We start from the raw sequence: 19829 nt of genomic DNA on the forward strand, positions 1-19829 counted from the left end.
CCCAAGCCCGTGTTCAGGTTTCTTAATGTAAGAAGCATGTGCAGAATCCTCAATTATTGCAGTTCAACCTCCAGGTAGTGATGGTGGTTTGAACACTGTGCATGACAATGCATGCCAAAGTGGCAAATGATCAAGTACATAAAACAATGTTAAGCATCAAGACACTTCAGACAAAGGGATCTAATTCTGAACTAGACAGGATTCAAAACATTGTAACGGTGTTCAGAAGCATTAGAGAGAGGAAATTACACCAAAAGAGAAGGTATCTAATTCTTCTCTAAACAAGAGTCGAAATAACAAAATAGTGTTTTCAACCTCTTCCGGTAGTGCTCCCAGTCCTTGGCAAGGTGTTGCACAACACTTGATTAAGTGGTGTTACAACACATGGTGTCATGTTTCAAAACATCTCAGGATGATGTGTTTCAATACTCCAGCAAAGTTAAGGTTTTGTCTCCAACAAGTTGGTGGCAGCTTAGTTGCCACTAGTTTTGGTGTTACAAAGCACTTTAACACCGTAGCACAATGTCACAGTTTGACCTCTCGGAAGTTCAGGGCTTCACACTCAGGGTCAAAGTTTAATCTAGTGTGGTGTAGTGCAATGCCCTCAACCTCCCAACCCTCTGCTCACTCTCTGCTTGCCCTCTGGGTTGAGTTAACACCCCTCTACACACACTGACACACAAACACACACACAGTTCCCCCCTCAGTCCTAGAGCCCTGGGTTGGCGGCAGTGTGACATTCTTGCAGCGTGTGATGGCTGTGCAGGGTTGTGGACCATTAACATGGAACAAAAGCAGACCACAGTGGAGTAGAGGAAGGGGGGAATGTGGAGTGGAGGAGAGGAGCTGTGGAGGAGCATCGTGGAGTGGGGGCAAGTGTATTTTAATGACTCACTGTGTGTGTGTGTGTGTGTGTGTGTGTGTGTGTGTGTGTGTGTGTGTGTGTGTGTGTGTGTGTGTGTGTGTGTGTGTGTGTGCGTGTGTGTGTGCGCGCATGTGCGTGTGTGTTCATTCCTTCACTCACCCACTCACTCAAAGCTGTGGTACAAAAACTCTGAACTGCCATTGGTAATAAGATGCACATGAAAGATACCAAATAATTTGAGTAAATTCGAGGGAGAAGGGCTCTAAAAATGTTGATAATCTGTAAAGGCATGATCACAACTCATGCTTAACGGCACAACACAGAAATCTGGTCCTACAGGGGAGATAGAAAGGATCTTCCTCAAAATGAGATAGAGAAGGGGTGAATGTGAAACCCTCTCTACAGCCCCGTACTACAGACTGACTGTAACACTTAGAGAGAGAGAACGAGAGACAGGAAGAGAACTAATGATGAAGGCTATAGCATTTCAGACAAGGAGTAAAGAGGGAAAGATAATGAAAATGAGAAAGGGAAAAGATAACTAGAAATTGAGGAGGGGGGAAGAAAAGGGAAGATGGATGGAGAGAGAGGGAGAGAGAGAGAGAGAGAGAAAGCAATGGGGGGGTAAGTGTGAAAGTGGGATGCTCATAGACACTTGTAGGGAAGCTGGGTTGACAGATCTGTGCTGTAGCAGAGCTCTGCATTACATTACACACGCAAATGCTGTTTGAAAGCGATCACCACTGCCTCAAAGATTGATGATAGCCTTTTTTCCGTCTCTGGCTGAACCACGCATCCCCATCCAAGCCATCTATATATTTCTTCAAAGGCATAATTGATGCCGGAGCAGACTCTGTGTTCTAGGTTATGGAGTGTGATGGCATTTTGACATAGACTGTGTGTGTGTGTGTGTGTGTGTGTGTGTGTGTGTGTGTGTGTGTGTGTGTGTGTGTGTGTGTGTGTGTGTGTGTGTGTGTGTGTGTGTGTGTGTGTGTGTGTGTGTGTGTGTTAGGGTGCACTGCAAGGTCACAGCAGCGGTTCCAGAGTGACAGAAATAGAGGAGAGGAAACTTCATTGTAGAAACTGAGTCAGTCACCAGTAATCATTCAGTCCGTGCATTCAGACGTTTTGCATATCGGGTGGAGGCAAATAAAAATTACCTAATTAAACTGTACTTCTGCTGGAGTGCCAGGAGGCTGAGAGAGAGAGAGAGGGAGAGAGAGAGAGAGAGGTGCGGCAGAGAGACATGAGAAGAAGATAGAGAGAGAGAGAGCAATAGGAATGCAACCTGTTTCCAGTCAGTGTGAATTCCCATCTCCCGAGTCGTTTACAGGGGGATCACTGTGCTCTATGCTTTACATGCAGGCCTGGAGCAGCACCATAGTATAGATCAAAGTACAATTGTCCTGTGGACGCCTTAGTGTTCCCCTCTTATGTTCCCCTCTGTCTGATGGATGGGGAGTGTCACCAGCCACAATCCATAGCACCGCACAGGGGGTGTGCATGTGCGCGTGTGTATGTGGCTGGAGTGTTGTGTGTGTCTGTGTGTGTCTGTGTGTGTATGGGGGCCAGGGAAAGAAAAGGGGCCAAATTGACATGATTATTACATTGCCTTTGGGGTGTAATTGTCCTGCGTGCATGGCTGGGGCGCATGGGAGAGCAGCTGGCACCCCCCCTCTATCTCTCTTTATTTCTCTCTCTCTCTCTCCTCTCTCTCTCCACTCTCTCCCACTCTGGGTGATAAATCGTTGTGCTAAATGTTCCAGGATGTTTGAGGGGATCAACACAGTCAAAGGGAGGGAGAGACTGGGTTTTCCAAACAAAGGCTACATTACATCTGCTGTATCTTTAATTGGCAATAAAATCATTTTTATTTAATACAGACTTGAAAATTGCAGCCCAACCAACTTAAATGGCACTGTCTTTTGCAATTAGACAGACTTTTCAATTGCACTTAAGGATATTAACGCTCCTCTCCTCTCCTCTTGGGGTGGTCCATCAGTGGTATGTTGTGCTGACCGTGCCATTCTAATTGTGTCCTGGGGCATTTCTCAATGCTGCTCTGTTAACCATTAACCAGCCCCTGCATCGTGTGGAACTTGTTTAGAACCTGTTCATGAGGAGCCCGACGCTATCCATGGCCTTGTCAGGTCTCACAACCCATCCTCAAACACACACACCCAAGAACAAACGTGCGCGCACACATGCACACACACACACACACACACACACACACACACACACACACACACACACACACAAATACCCTCTCAACCCTCCCTACACAGAAGCCCTGTTTAGCCATGGTCATCAAGGCCAGGTGACTGATAAGCTGGGCGATGATCCATCTGGAGCTTCATCTACTGGCCTTTGTAAACACTGATAGTCTGTTAGTCACTTTGACAGGGTCCCAGTCCCAGGACCCCTCTGTTAGGGAAGGAAAGGTTATCATCTCCTGGCATGCCTAAACTGGAATGCTAAAACTGGCCCTGGTCCAAACCATGTGAGTAGAAAAACTCAAAGTGACCTCTCTGTCTTAAAACCATTAAGGACATATTAAACCAGCTTCTAGATCAGAACAAATGATTCGTATTCTTTCTGAATAGTCTTTTTGTGAAAATATTCTCAATAAAAATATTCTTAAAAAATGCTCATGGCCTCATAATGGTGGGTGTTGTTGTAGGGCGGCATATTATCCCGGGGGGGGGTCACCCCAGAAATCACCACCCTCAGCCTCAAAAACAAAGAAAACATTTCATTCTGTCTGAACAGAGGGCCGGCTGTGTATCTGAACTGACAGAGCTAATACACACAATCACATCTATTAAAAAGCATTTAATTATCCTAATATCTGTCGTTTATTAGGCCAATATATGCCTTCATATAGTGAGGAATGGTGCTGTGGTTCTATAAGTTGTTCAAGTCAGTTTTTTAGCACGCATGTTATGTTATTGGGGTAGTGCTGTAATCATAGCTTCAGCTGGCTGTGTTTGCTTTACTCCATATTCATATTTCAGACATGTTTGTACTACCTCCCCGAGGTCCCTAAAATCCTCTCTGAATTCTATTGAAATAAAGCAATATCGATAATATCTATTTGATTTATGCCCTATGTCCTAATATACCGCATACCACGAGGCGTTTTATTATAGCTCAGAAAAAAAGGCTTATTTGAAATCTGTTTGCAGTACCATTTAAATGGAATAAGATATCAGGTTACTATGGCGTTTTCTGGGCCCGGATGAGACTCCAATAAGAAAACAGGGTAGTGAAATGGAGGCTTTAATAAAGCGACATGATAACACAACTCAGTATGCATACAAAGCACAAGAGTAGATGTGTAGAGTATAGTACTGTTTCCAAACCCATTATTCATTTAATGACTGCCAACAAAAATCTCTCAGTGAGTTTCTTTCTTTTTGTAAAAAGACTTCACTAAACTCCTGCTAACTTTTGAAAATGAGTTTCTCTGAGTCTCTTTAAGGTCATTGATGAGACATTGAGGCAAGTTGTCATAGAGCTGCAGTGAAATAATGACAAAGAAACTCCTAGGGCCTTATCTTTGAGAACACTGCTTTCACTAGAACCAGTGAAAAGTGCACCAAACATCTCCTATACTCATCCATGCAGAACATTCCCCAGTCTATCAGAGGCCTACCAGAATGCATTGCGTTTCTCTCTTCTCTATTTGTTTCTTGTCAGCGCTGGTGTGGGACACCCAGTGTGATTGTAAAACAACAGACACGCAAACACACACACCTTATCACAGTACGGACATGACGTGAATCGAAGCTAGTGTCCGGGTAGCCATGTGTTTTGTTCCGTACTTGATGCTGTTTGGGTCATTAACCCAAAGGAGAATTGAAACAGTCCGACTCACACACCAGTCGTGCACTATTCACACGCAGCCTCTGACTCACACACCAGTGTACATGTACACATGTACAAACACTGACACACATTCCACCTCTATCTCTACTGATAGTTGTGTGGGGAACGAACACCCACAGACACACTGTTCAGAGTCAGAGACTACATCTGAAATGGAGTTCTATTCCCAATGTGTTGTACTATTGAAGTAGAGCCCTGTATGTGGAATAGGGGGCTATTTGGTGTCATAACCAGCCATAAAATAATGCAATATATGCCCCAACAGGTCTAAATATATGTGTCATGACAGTGTTATGACCATGTTATGACAGGTTATGACAAGTTATGTCAGCTGTTATGACATATTATGACATGGTTATGACCATGTCATAGCGTGTTATGACGCTGGGTGTCAAGTAAAGTTTTACCCAATATTGTGATTAAAGATTCACAGTTTGTACATATTTATCTATTTCTTTGTGAAATTAAATGGGTTATTATGGGATAGACTCAATTAAAATATTACAATAACAAATGTCTGCAATTGGGTAAATATTTAATCTAACAGTGTGTAGATTTATTTTCATCTATTTCAAAAAGAACCACCATTAAGTCTTTGAAGCTCTGAGGCGCTGAGGATCCCAGCGGATTTACAGTTATGAATTGAAAAGCACGCTAACATGAACATTCAGCTATTTTTTGCTCTCTTCAAAGCATGTTCGAAAGGACTATGACAGTGTTTTTCCATTAGCACTGATGAGAACTGCAGTAATATGCAACTCTGTGTTATTCTTGTATGTTTGGTCAAATGTAAGAGCTATATTTTGAAAAGGAACCATCACTACCATCTAACAGTATAGCTTCCGTCCTTCTCCTTCCGTCCCTCTCCTTCCGTCCCTCTCCTTGCCGCAACCTGGGCACGAACCAGGGACCCTCTTAACACATCAACAACTGCCTCCCACGAAGCATCGTTACCTTCCACTCCACAAAAGCCACGGCCCTTGCAGAGCAAGGGAAACAACTACTTCAAGGTATCAGAGCGAGTGATGTCAGAGACTGAAACACTATTAGCGCGCACCGCTAACAAGCTAGCCATTTCACACCGGTTATGTCAACAAATAGCTCAATATGTTTCTGATCTGAAGTTGTATTACATTTCAACAAAGTGGCCCTTTGCAAGCTGTGTTGAATATGTTTATGTAGTTGTATTGCCTTACGTTACCCCCTTGAGGTATACACACAGAACATCTGTGAGTATAGAAGACACACTGACCACACCAATGTACTGTAACAGGTGTAAGGGTGAATTGCACCATTGCAATCTGTTGACATTTGTATTAAACAAGATTACAAATGTAGTTCGCTACGGTTTTGATCACAAACTTCTCTCTTTTTTTTTTACTTCTCTTATTCCCTCTAAACCTCACATAACCCATGGTGTGAATTCTGCTTAAGCAAGCTCTTCAAAACATTTATGGCTATCGGTAGAGAAACCTCGCCCATGTTAAAGAATCCAGCCACGTCTAAATTCCTAACAGTGCGTCACTTAACGGAGCCAAGTAAAACATTCCACATTCTCCAGTCTCAGTCCTCAGCGGAACTCTGGGGAGTTCTGTATTCATCGTCCGAGACCATCAGAACTCCAGAACTCCCCTTTAAACCAGACTGAATGTTAAAAACAGAAAAGGGTGGGTGTCATTCTGATAAATAGGAGGGGACAGCATTCTGTTGGAGGTTCATGTTTTGTCCAGTATTTTTTGTTTTTGTTTTGTGCGCCTATTTTATTATTTTTATTAAGTGGGTAAATATTTGCAGTTTAGAAAATGCTGTCATAATGCTGTGCTGATAAACATTTACAATACATGTTTAACATGTATTGAAGGCTTTGGTTTTCGCGCAGTAATAAACTGTCGTAGGGTAAACGGTGTCCTTTAACGCAATATTTTTTGGTCCGATAGAGTTGGACAAAAATCAACACATTGACATTATCAGACTCAACACATTGACATTACCAGACTCCTTTCGAAGGTCCAGTTCGACTGGGAGTCTGAATTAACGCTGATACTTGTCATCTGTTGTTGAATTTAGGCATCACTCTCGCTCTTACTGTTTCATTTCACTTAGTCATCAAGTTCTTCAATGCCATTCCCCCATTTCTTTATGAAATGTGTTTGCAGTTCTTGTGCTGTCTATATTAAACTTGTAAACCCAAGCGGTATGTTCTATTCCTCTTTTCACTGCTGTAGATGCCCTTCAGCAGCCTCGTTGCATAATGGTGAGAGGACACACCTGTCTTCTAGGAGAGAACATGCTTTAAATAAACCTTGTTATTCCTCTCAAAGGTCTCAGACAGAAAAGTAAAGAACAGAGAGAAACAGAGAGTGAGCAGAGAGAGAGAGAGCGAGAGAGGGAGACTCTTAAGGACTCTTGCCTATTCTTAAGGAATTACAATGTCAAACCTTGATTTTCAACATAGCTGTTAAAGAGAGATTGTGTCTGACATATTGTTTCTGGGTCCAGAGCGGAGAGGGTGGAACATATTAACGGCCTTCAGTCCAACAAACCCCATTCTCATCAGTCCTCATTGTCAACAATCTATCAATTGGATGTGCCACATACATAACATTACGATGTGATATCCTTTAGTTTTTACCAAAATGAGAGCAGATCAGCCAGCTGCAAGTCGTGCATCACTGCCAAAGGCAATGTGATGTTAAATCGATAAAGGACATGCTTGCTTGGGTCAGACGGTGGCCAATGAACTAATGCTAGAACAAGACAAATGAAGTGTCTGCTTAGCTGAGCTGCTGCACTGCCTGGGTCCTCGCCTGCCTCAGAGCCCCGCCCCGCTCCATCCTCACCTGCATGAAGGCTATGCTTATTGGGAAAACAGACTAGACAAGAAACCATGAGGCCTGAACACTTCATTTTACAGAGATCCTTTTGAGAACGTATATGAGTGTGTATAAGACTCCTGGCTGTGATTATGACTGGCGTGTCTGGGTGTGATAACCTGTGCAGAGGCATTAAGGGTTGAATGCAGGATCCTGAGGTAATGAACAGCCTGGTGTGTGTGTGTGCGTGTGCGTGTGCGTGTGTGTGCGTGTGTGTGTGGCGTAGAGGCCTAGACTGATAAACCAGGCGGAGACCTATCACTGGATCAGACACTTCTGCCTGAGACAAATGGGGTCACGGGAGGTCAACAACATCACAATGTCAAGCAATGGCTGTAGCTTATGCTTGCAGGAGCGGTTATTCTTCGTAAGACAATGATGATGCAAAAATACTTCATCAGAGAAGATGTGATTTACACAATGTACAACAATAGAATTTCTCATTTAAATATTTTAGATGTTTTTAATGTCTCTTTCAATATATACTGTATGTCTGTATTATTAGCTGTGATGCTCCTGGATCGTAATTTAGCTGTATCGACCCCCCTCATTTAGATGTGTGTGGATCCACTTGGTGAAAACAGGACATGTGTTTAGCTCTCTGACTGTTTGCTGAAACCTTGTACCGATAACACCAAAGCATCTCTGTGAACAACACGGCTCACCTCCCTCGCTCCCTCTAATCCATTTTGCCTTTGTAAAACAGTCACTTTCATTCAGAGCTTTCTAATTAACCATAGAATATGGCTAACTGTGATGAGCTGTCGCTTTTGTTGCCGATCCAAACCATGCTCAGAGTCTTCTGATGGGATGACTTCATGAGTCCCTTTGCCCAATTAAAAGAAGAAGAGAGGTTGGTCTTTTAGAGTCTTATGCCTTTAGTGACCTCATGAAGGACACTTCATAGTTTGACCTTTGCCCTCACTCCAGCCTTCTCTTCCACTGGAGCACCAGGCGCAGATCACAGAGCCTCTCTCTCTCTCTCTCTCTCTCTCTCTCTCTCTCTCTCTCTCTCTCTCCAACCTTTGGGACCCTTATCCTACCACTAACACAGTAAATAATACTTCACAAAAAAAGGAAGAGAAATAACAAACAACCTCCATAAAAGTGAGTCCGAAGACATACTTTACTAAACCTCTAGCTGACCCGTACAACCCTGTATCAACAAACGTCTGCTACGCCAGGCTCAGAGAGGCTTTCACAGTTGGAGCGTTTGCTTTCACCGAGACCTCTCTGGTATTTCTTTAGAAAACCTTGCGTGTTAGGGTCCCCCTCAGTGGGAGTACCACAGCTGCAGCGCCCCTGTCCATCTTTATTTGTCTCACCGGACAGGCTGATTTCTCAGAGGGCCGCACTCTGACACCGGCGAGATGGATTTGCTCGTCTTAGCGGAGACATTGTCAGGATAACAACTATATTGACAGAGAGGATAGAGGGAACTTCAGGGGTCATGATAAGCTTGTGGAGTGAGTTCCATCACAGAGAGGCGTGATCCCCTCTTCACCTGTAATAACGGCTCGCTGAGACATGGGGAACGGAACAAAATGGCTATTTTTCATAGGAAAGATCGTACGAATGGGAAAAACGAGTAGCTTCTTTGAGCTAATTCTGTCATGGGATAGGGTTAGGGTTAGGCCCAACCCTATCCCTAACCCTAAACTTGTCATAATTTGAGGCAAACCAAAAACCTCCCTTGTCTGTTTCTGACGAGTATGTCCAAATCTTCTGGACAGTAGGAAATGCTGTGTTGTTGTTACTGTGCTGATAGTGGCCGACTCCTCCACTTCCCTGATGAGGTTAAACTAATCAGAAGAGGTCTTATCTGTTTCAATGGAAACTCGTCTACTGAGTCTATACCATGTCCTGTCAGTTTCCTGTCTGTAAATGATCCTACACTAAATCATTACAGTCATCATATGACCCGAAGTCAGCACATACTTAATGCCAACAGGAAGACACACATACATACGCAAAAAGAAATAGTGGCGTCTCCTTTAGCTCTCACTCAATGGGCAGGGTGTCATGTTGCACGGTAGTCCTCTCACTGTGCCGGCTAATCTTTACCATCACAGCCCAGGCTGCTATTGTAGGGGTTTCCTGTACTTAATTACTGGGGCACAAGGCATTGTGCTTTGCTGTGCTGAGGTTTCAGGCTCCATTTCTAACCCTTGTGTAGGACATTAACCTCCTGTAAGATGTAGGCTAGGCCAAGGGGGTGACTGGCGACTAGCCTTACCACCTGTTGTGGTAATTCTATTGACTAAACAAAGAATAGAGGGAAGGTGGAGCGAGGGAGGGAAGGGTGGGGAAGGCGGGATGAAGGTGTCTATTTCACTGGTCAGTTTTTGATCTTGCCAGAAAACGGATTATTTAATGACATCACACTTCCGTCTTAAAGTATAATGCCCTGCAGTGACCCAGAGATATTATCTGTTTCCCAAATGGCACCCTACTCCCTAAGTAGCACACTAATAGGGTGTCATTTGGGACACTGACTCTGTTTAGAACCACCACAGCTCTTTTCAAGAAGTGAGACTATAGAGAGTATGTTGATCCCTGGTCTGAGTGGGTTTCCATGGCGGATTTCCAGGGCAGTCTCTGAGGTGATTTTAAAGGGTGTGATCGCTCATAATTCAAGTCAGACGGATTCATGGGGAAATCAAATCAGCCTCCCAGACAGAGGAGAGCAGGGCAGAGCAGAGCAGAGCTGAAGCAGCAATATAATATCCGTCATGCAGCACAATATTTAATTGACTTATATAACATTTCTCCTTTCTGACAGCTTCTTCCCCTCCCTCACTACACATCTACACCTCTTTTATTAGGACTGTCCTCTGGGGTTTGGGGTTTCTCTCTCTCTATCTCTGTTTCTCGCTCGCTCTCTGTCTGTCCCTTTCTCTCTCCCTTTTAGGTTGTTCTCAGGGGTTCTCCCCCTCTTTCTTTCTCTCTGTCTCTCTCTATCTCCTCTCTCTCTGCATTTGATGATGAGGAGAAGGGCCGGCTCTTGCCTTTTGGGGGGCCCTGAGCGAGATTTGGTTTTAGTGGCCCTCCTCTTGACGGTGGAGAAAAATGTACATTTTAAATGATAATGTTAAATGCTACCTTGTCACAACACAACTGATTGGCTCAAACGCATTAAGAAATAAAGAAATTCCAATAATTCACTTTTAACAAGGAACACCTGTTAATTGAAATGCATTCCAGGTGACTACCTCATGAAGCTGGCTGAGAGAATGCCAAGAGTGTGCAAAGCTGTCATCAAGGCGAAAGGTGGCTACTTTGAAGAATCTAAAATATAAAATATATTTTGATTTGTGTAACACTTTTTTGGTTATTACATGATTCCATATGTGTTATTTCATTGTGTTGATGTCTTCACTATTATTCTACAATGTGGAACATTTAAAAATAAAGAAAAACCCTTGAATGAGCCAAACTTTTAACTGGTACTGTATGTTTACATTGATGGAGGCCACAATCTATCTACAATGTTAAAGCTAATCTATCCCCTTAAAAAAGAATCACCATACTGCCTCGTTATGCCTTTAGACATGTAATTAAGTAATGAAGACAACTTTGAGTCTTCTGTGTGTCCAAAAAAAAGGTTTTCTTGATTAGGCGTCGAGCATTGGGCAATTCCTGTCTGTGATGATGTGAAATTGGGGTGCTGCTAGAGGGAGTTGAATGTGAAAGAAGTTAAAGCATGCACCCAATTACAGTGTGATACACAAACGCATGCATACATACACACAGATGCGTGCACACACACACACACACACACAGACTCGTCATTAATTTCCGGAGCCATCGTTCTCTCTTTCTACCCCTGAGAAACGTTTCAATACTTTTCTGCCAACATTATGCATATTTATGCTTACATCCTCTCCGCTTCACTAAATGTCACTGGAAATGTTTATTTTTCTAATGAAGTCATTTTCATATTTTACTCTTATTTCCTCCTCCTCCTCCTTCTACTCCTCCTCCTCCTCCTTCTACTCCACCTAGTGCCTCTATCTTTGTTTGAATTAGGCATTCCTCCTGAAAACGACCATGCAGCTCTGCACACTGTTGCTTCGCTTTCTCATTAGCATAATGTCTCTCAACTTCAGACGAGTTTCCGTCCTCTGCTAATTCCATGCACACTTAGTTTCAACTCACTCGCTGAGCCTCTGAGGAGAAACGCTGTCTTTGTTACAATTACTCCCACCGTTGATCTTCTGGAGGTGCTGTGGGACTCAGCATACAGGGCTAGTTTTCAGTCGCTCTTTTTCCCATGATGCAACCAAAGCCAAAGGAACTGACTATAAAAGAGCCGACTCACAATTCTCTCCTCCGGCTAAGAAAGCTTTGTCAGACCCAGACAGAACATTTCAAGTTTGAACATGTTCTAGAAGTTCAGCATTGAGTGATGCGCATAAATATGTATATGCTCTCCCTCGACCTCTCTCTCCCTCTCTCACACACACACGTGCGTGCACACACGTGCACACACAGCCTAGAACACAACCGTAGTTCTAGATGTACAGTTGTACCTCCAAGTCTGTGTGCAGGGGTGTGTGAAATGTTCTTAGGGAAAATAATTACCAACAGCTGCCAAGAGTGTGAACGAGTCTAACAACCACATCAACCACTTCACCACTGTGTAATCCAAACTGTACAATCTGCTTGTGTCCCGTTCACAACACAGATAGAGCTTGTCTGAACAAAATAGCAGTCTTTAACTGTGGCGTGTGATGGGGAGAGGAGGGAGAAAAAACACATGCTCTGATTAGTAGGTAACTAGGTTTTTTAAAAGTTCATGGTCTGCACCCCAAATCCCACTTCGTGATCTGGAGAAATGGGAACATATATTTAACAGTGGCAGATAGTTGAGGAAATATCCCATCAGCCATTACAGCTGTTTACCTTAGGGGAAAACCACATGATTTCACATGTGGAAAATCACATGATTTCATGTGACATATTGTGAAACCATGTGGTTTTGGAACACTTCACATGTGATGATATTTCACATGAGTTTTCACATGTGATCACATAACCTTTTTCATGTGGAAGTTTGTGAAACCATGTGGTTTTGGAACACTTCATACGTGCTCCCTCAGATTTGTCCTTTTAAAAAATATATGTTTCTCTGTAATACTACTAGCCACCTAGCAATTTTATGAAGCTGGTTTTAGCTAGCCCAGATAGGTTCCCAATCTCCCATCCACGTAACTAGCTACCAAGAAGCCATTTATTGGTAGCTAGTACAGGTAACTTCCAAAATAAAGGAAACACTAACATAAAGTGTCTCAATGCACCTTGGCCATAGATTCTACAAGTGTTTGGAACTCTAGGGGGATGCGACACCATTCTCCCACAAGAAATTCCATCATTTGGTGTTTTATTGACGGAAAAGGTGCCGTTCCAGAATCTCCCATAAGTATTCAATTGGGTTGAGATCTGTTGACTGAGAACACCATGATCACATAACCTTTGACAGGTGAAATCATGTGGAACCATGAGGTTTTGGAACACTTCACGTGATGATATTTCACATAACCTTTCACGTGTATTCAAATTTTCACATGATGCCCTGCCAACAAATATGACTCATTAGGATTTCCCCCATAACATCACAAAAGAGCTGCAGTGTTTTCAACAGTACATAGTTGACTCAGTAATTCAAATTCAACATGTCGTCACCTGGGATTTAAACTCACAACCTCTTGGTTTACAATAATCCGATATTCCTGCTAACTCACTGTGTCTGTGTCAATGACTGATTTCACCTGTATTCCTACACTTTGGACTTCAAAGTAAATCTCAGCTTTGTATAATACACTAAGAGAATCTGTAATATTTATCAGAGTGATTCGGGAATAACGTTAAAACAGGATAATATGCCAGAATAATATGCTAATAAATATGCTGATATGCTAATAAATCCAGAGGTTGTGAGTTCAAAGCCCAGGTGGGGTCATGTTGGAAAGTCAGTACTAAGTGATCATGTCAAATGAAATCATACTGTCATTGATTGAAAAAAATTCATTATTTTAGCTGAACAGCAGCCTACCAATCACATGTGGAATTGCACTTTCACGTGCAAAAAATTCACATGTGAAAATGTAATTTGCATATTCACATGTTAAAATGTAACTATCACATTCATTTAACTAGGCAAGTCAGTTAAGAACAAATTCTTATTTACCATGACGCCCTAAGAACAGTGGGACGCCCTAAGAACAGTACCATGACGCCCTAAGAACACTGCCTTGTTCAGGGGTAGAACGACACATTTTTACCTCATCAGCTCAGGGATTTGATCTAGCAACCTTTCGGTTATTGGTCCTACGCTCTAATCACTAGGCTACCTGCCGCTCCACATCGACTAAATATTTGTACACTTTTTTATCTCAACAGTGTACCACCTACCTTAAAAAAACCCTATACCATTTTATTACTCCTCTTAGAAAAAAACAAATTTAAAATTTGCTGTTTCACATGTGAAATAATTGTTTTCACATGTTGAGCTGAAAACAAGAGACACATGTGAGGTCAGTTGTTTACATGTGAAACCATGCACACATGTATTCAATATATAGTTCACATGTTAACACCACCTGACACGTCCTGACCAGTAAAGGGGTTATTTGTTATTGTAGTTTGGTCAGGACGTGGCAGGGGTGTGTTTGTTTAGTGTTTCGGGGTTTGTTGGGCTATGTGCTTATGTAAGAGTGGTGTTTGTTTAGAGTGTTCCGGGTTTTTTGGTCTATGTTCTATGTTAGTGTATTTCTATGTTCAGTCTAGTCTTTCAATTTCTATGTTTAGGGTTTGTTGATTGACCTTCAATTGGAGGCAGCTGTTCCTCGTTGCCTCTGATTGAAGGTCCTATGTATAGGGGTGTTTGTGCTATGGGGGTTTGTGGGTAGTTGTCTCCTGTTTTGTGTCTGTGCACCTGACAGGACTGTTTAGTGTCGTTCGTTGTTTTGTATACGTGTTTCTTTTGTTTTTCCTTCTTTTAAATAAATAAAGATGAGTATACATGTTCCCGCTGCACCTTGGTCCAATCCTTACGACGCCCGTGACACCACCTTTTCACATGTGAGGAGAATAACATGTTTTCACCTCACATGTCATTTGCAGATTCACAGTGGAATTTGAAGTTACATGTGAAAATCGAATTTGCCCTTTCACATGTGAAAAATGTTCAAATGTTTTCACGTGCAGTTTCATCGTATCACATGTTGAAATGTTGCATCCCCATGTTGTCACATTTATTTCACATCAGATCATGTCTTTACATGTGCTGTAATGTTTTCACATGTGCTCTAATGTTTTCACATGTGAAGTTTCATGTTATTAGATGTTGCTTTTACATGTTGACACGTTATCACATTAACTTCACATAAGATCACATGTGAAATCTATATATTTTTTCAATAAGGGTTCATACTGATAAAAGAGAGAAGAGGTAAAGCTAAAACACAGAGGTGACTGTCCAACATAGTGCCTGTCCAAAATATCACCATTTTTTACAAAAACCTACAGCCAATATGAATATTACTGTACATATTCATCAAGGTTTTCTATGGCACGGACTATATTATCATAAAACGTTACAGTTCATATGATTAATTCCTGGGCTCAGTGTGCCATACCAAACCCTTGATATGACATCAGGACTGGCACCACACACCCAGTCATTTGGGGGCAGAGCTGAAAATATCGCCTTTATTGTGCAGCTGTAATCGGAAAACTGACATGGAGGGCCCTCTAATTGGTGGCCATATTCTGTTTGTGTCCCAAATGGCACCTCATTCCTTATAAAGTACACCATGACTCTGATCAAAAGTAGGGCACTAAATAACATTCCTTATAAAGTACACCATGTCTCTGATCAAAAGTAGGGCACTAAATAAGGAATAGGGTGCCATTTGGGATGCAGTCTACATTAATCCTGCTGCTTAGTCACTCTTAATTTTCCAAGCAGATTAGCCTTCAATGACTGACTATAGTCTCTTTTCTGTTGATTAGAAAATAAATACCTTACCCTGAGTTTGTTTTTAATAAATTAACATATGTTTTGGTCTATTGGGCAGTTCTCTTCTCTTCGGGGAAAGAAGAAGAAGCAAGCAGAAGTCAAGGCTCACCTAATGAAATTAGACCGACAGCCCAGCTCACAAGGAGGAAAAAAGAAAATGTCTGCCTTTGTGCTTTGGCTAATTATACCACAGGAATGTATTAAAGATTACTGTGGGATATGAAGGGGCAAATCTTTTACATGGCTGTCTCATTGTTCCCTCACAATCCCCTTCATTTCAGATATGGCAGCTGCCTCAGCCACCATTGTGAAATTACCCTGTCCCATTGTTCCAAAGCCTTGTTATCCACAAGACACATAAGTCTAGTTAGTGGCGCTTTGATAGAGGGGCCCAGTACCTCTCTAACATAGTGTTATCTGCAAGAGGGGGAATTACCAGTGGTGGTTGGAATAAAGCAGCTCATTCCTCTCTCTCTAAGGAGACTAAGAAGACTGTGGACCATTAGTTGGGGTCGTGATTGTCTTATGTTACTCCACTTCCTTTATTTGGCTATGGCATATCAAAACAACACAGTAAGAAAACATCTCAATTTGATATTTGCAATTGAAGAGGAGTGGTAGGCTATATATACAGTGGAGGAAAAAAGTACCCAATTGTCATACTTGAGTAAAAGTAAAGATACCTTAACAGAAAATGACTAAAGTAAAAGTAACTCAGTAAAATACTACTTGAGTAAAAGTCTAAAAGTACTTGGTTTTAAATATACTTAAGTATCAAAAGTAAATGTAATTGCTAAAATATACTTAAGTATTAAAAGCAAAAGTATAAATAATTTCAAAATTCCTTATATTAAGAAAACCAGAGAGCACAATTTTCTTGTTTTTATTTATTTATTTATGGTTGGCCAGGGGCACATTCCGAAACTCAGACATCATTTACAAATGAAGCATTTGTGTTTAGTGAGTCTGCCAGATTAGAGGCAGTAGGGATGACCAGATTGTTCTCTTGATTGGTGCGTGAATTGGACCATTTCCTGCTAAGCATTCAACATTTAATGAGTACATTTGGGTGTCAGAGAAAAGGTTTAGAGTAAAAAGTACATAATTTTCTTTAGGAATGTAGTGAAGTAAAAGTAAAAGTTGTCAAAAATATAAATAGTAAAATACAGATTCCAAAAAACAAAACTACTTAAGTATTATTTTAAAGTAGTTTTACTTAAGTACCTTATACCACTGTATATATTCAGTATCGTGACTTTTATTAGCATTGTTAGGCCTTTAAACATACTTACATTCTCTACAGTCTTATAATAAGAAAGCTGATGTAAAGATCCAAGGTATAGTGTATTGTTTTTGATCATGTAATTAATTGACAGTATAAAAGTATAAGAATTAAAAACCCTTTTTGATTTTGATAACCTTCCCTGAAAAATATAAATAATTATTTCTGCATTGCGATTTTAATTAAATGAAGACCCAAGAGTCTAATCATAAGTCTACACTTGTTTGTAAATATAGAAGTCTTATTAGACATATGGGAATTCCCCAGCAGGTCGTCTCTCTTGACACCACCTACAGGCCGGAGAGAGCTACCGTTACTGTGGTTACTGCGGTCACACTACTGCACACCGTATAATGCACTACTTACTCTTGACTTCACTCTAATGTGTCTGCTTGGTTCAACCTATGGGTTTCAATTTTATCGTGCGAGCTCTCTGTAGGAGTCCGTCTCCAAGACACCCTCTCCTGCTCCCAGACCCTCCAACCTCGGTGCCACCCTGGTGTGTTTAGAATGCAGTCTGAGTCAATGTGTTCCACCCCCTAAATATCAGGGCGGGATGTCGTCTTCGGGCGTTTGATATGATTCATTTCAATATGAAGGCAATGGGGGTTAAATCTATTTTAATGAATAGCCAAACAACCTCCTAAGGTATTTGAAACGTTGACATATAGGAGTTCAGCTTGTTTAAATGACCATGTCAATCAATAACTCACATTTGTTTTATGTTCACAATATCCATATTATTCAAATTATGACACCGGGTCATTTCTGGCCAATAGCAAGTTCCACTCACAGGACTGCGTGCGCGGGAGCCCAGGTCTCTCTATACACTCTAAGAAAAAAGGTTCTATATAAAACCTTAAAGGGTCCTTCGGCTGTCCCCATATCAGAACCCTTTGAGGAACCCTTTTGGTTGCAGTTAAAACCAATTTAGTAACCCAAAATGGTACTTGAAACCAAAAAGGTTTCTACCTGGAACCAAAAAGGGTTATCCTATTGTGACAGCACAATAACCCTTTTGGAATCCTTTTTTCTAAGAGTATACCTGCTACCAAATATGTCCAGACCAGACTGCACCATTGATCAGGTACATGCTGGTCAATAATAACTGTACATTTCAACACATTCAATGTGAGAATTCAAGAATACTGTTCATACGAGGTCCCAATAGCCTGTAAGAATGCAATTTGGGGCAATGGCTACTTATTACTAGATCATTACACAAGAAGTATCAATAATAGCCTTGAACGTATGAGTAAGATGAATGGCAGTTGTATTATCAGCGCTAATTTTGTGGGTGTGTTCAGATGTGTCCTAGTATCCAACGTGACTCAGTCTATTCTGTAGACTGCGATAAGACAGCCAGGCGGTTGAATCTACATCTCGATTGTTGAAGCAACCCCCTGGTAAATGGGCGTGTGACTGGCTGGCTGGGTCTCGAGACACCGGAGACTCCAAACGAAGCCTGTGTTCTCAACAGCGCTACAGTGGCTGAGCACACACGCAGGAGAGGTGCGTGACGCGCAGTACAGAGGGAGGAATAGGAAATGCTAAATTCGAGTCAAGCAGTCAATGCATTCAATCAATCAATGATCTATAGGATATTGACATTGACATTTTCTAACCTCGGGTGATATTTTGGACTGACTTTTACCGGTGCCGTGCTGCTCATTGTAAGCGCAAATCCCGTATCCCTCACTTGATACTAGTGAGAGCAGCGGATAGCTGGCTGTGTGTACGCTGAGTTGAGTCTCCGGGAAGGAATTGGCAGCGGGTGCGTGCCTTTGCGCGGAGCAGAGAGGTGCTGAGCTTCAGGGTTGCCCGGACCGGCCCCAGCGTACTACAGGCTACTCATTGACTGGGGAAATAATTGGGAATTGACTTCCTCTCTCGTCAGCGGTGGAGACCTGTCCTTTCCTGTGGTTGTTTTTGAGGTTAACGGATTTGGAAGGAGGTGCGGAGACTTTGACAGAGAAACAGAGAGGGTATACTGTCAGCCTGCGGAAAACGGCTTCGCTTCGATATTGGATACATATGGGACTGTGAGTGAGTCTACAAGACGCAGGTGATTGCAGTTTGTTTTCTTTAAGTGGCTTGACTTCAGAAGAGACAGAACAATTTTGCTAGATGAGGAACACTGAGCGAAGCGTGCTCTTAGCTTTCATTCACATGGTGTTAAAAAATACAGTGCATTGAAGTGGGCTACTATCCCGCTGAACAGCATAGAACGCAGGGAACGGGCACGTTTTGTATTGCTTGAAATGTTGAATTACTCTGTAGTTCATGTAAGGAATGTTAGGCGCCCTTGGATTCATGTCAGAGTAGTTGCACAGAGTATTTTATCCTGTGACTTGGTGAGCATAGCAGCTGGTCGAAAGCATTTCATATTGAATGTAATTCCTATTTTTGTGCAGTGCCATAAGGACAGAGAGTCTAAAAAGCCAAATTGCTTGATGCTTTGCACTGCCATTAATTTCCCCTAAATCTCAATGTGACGTTTTAATAAATGCTTTATCGTGATTCGTGCTTTTAACTGCTTTTACAATTAGGACATCTACATAGCCCATTGATGCGTAAAAATAGATATATGGTCAAAATCTATTCATATTGCAAATCGATATCTCTTCTTTAGAATGATAATTCGATATTGAATGCCAAATAGCATTTGAAAGAGTCTTTTCTCTCCTAGGGAGCTCCCTTGAATTCAGAATTAGCGGAGCGTTTTTGAGAGAGGTCGTTTGGCACACACAAATACACGTTTTGGAGGCAGTAGTGGTCTATGTTATTGTCCTCCAGTTGAGCTGTTTGTTAGCGTAGTTTAGTGACACCCAGTAGCCAGTGACAGTGTGACAGTCCATCTCCAACAGGGGAGGGATAGAGAAAGAGAGCTCGCGC

This window comes from Salmo salar, chromosome ssa19 (assembly GCF_905237065.1).
Source record: "Salmo salar chromosome ssa19, Ssal_v3.1, whole genome shotgun sequence".
Taxonomy (NCBI): Eukaryota; Metazoa; Chordata; class Actinopteri; order Salmoniformes; family Salmonidae; genus Salmo; species Salmo salar.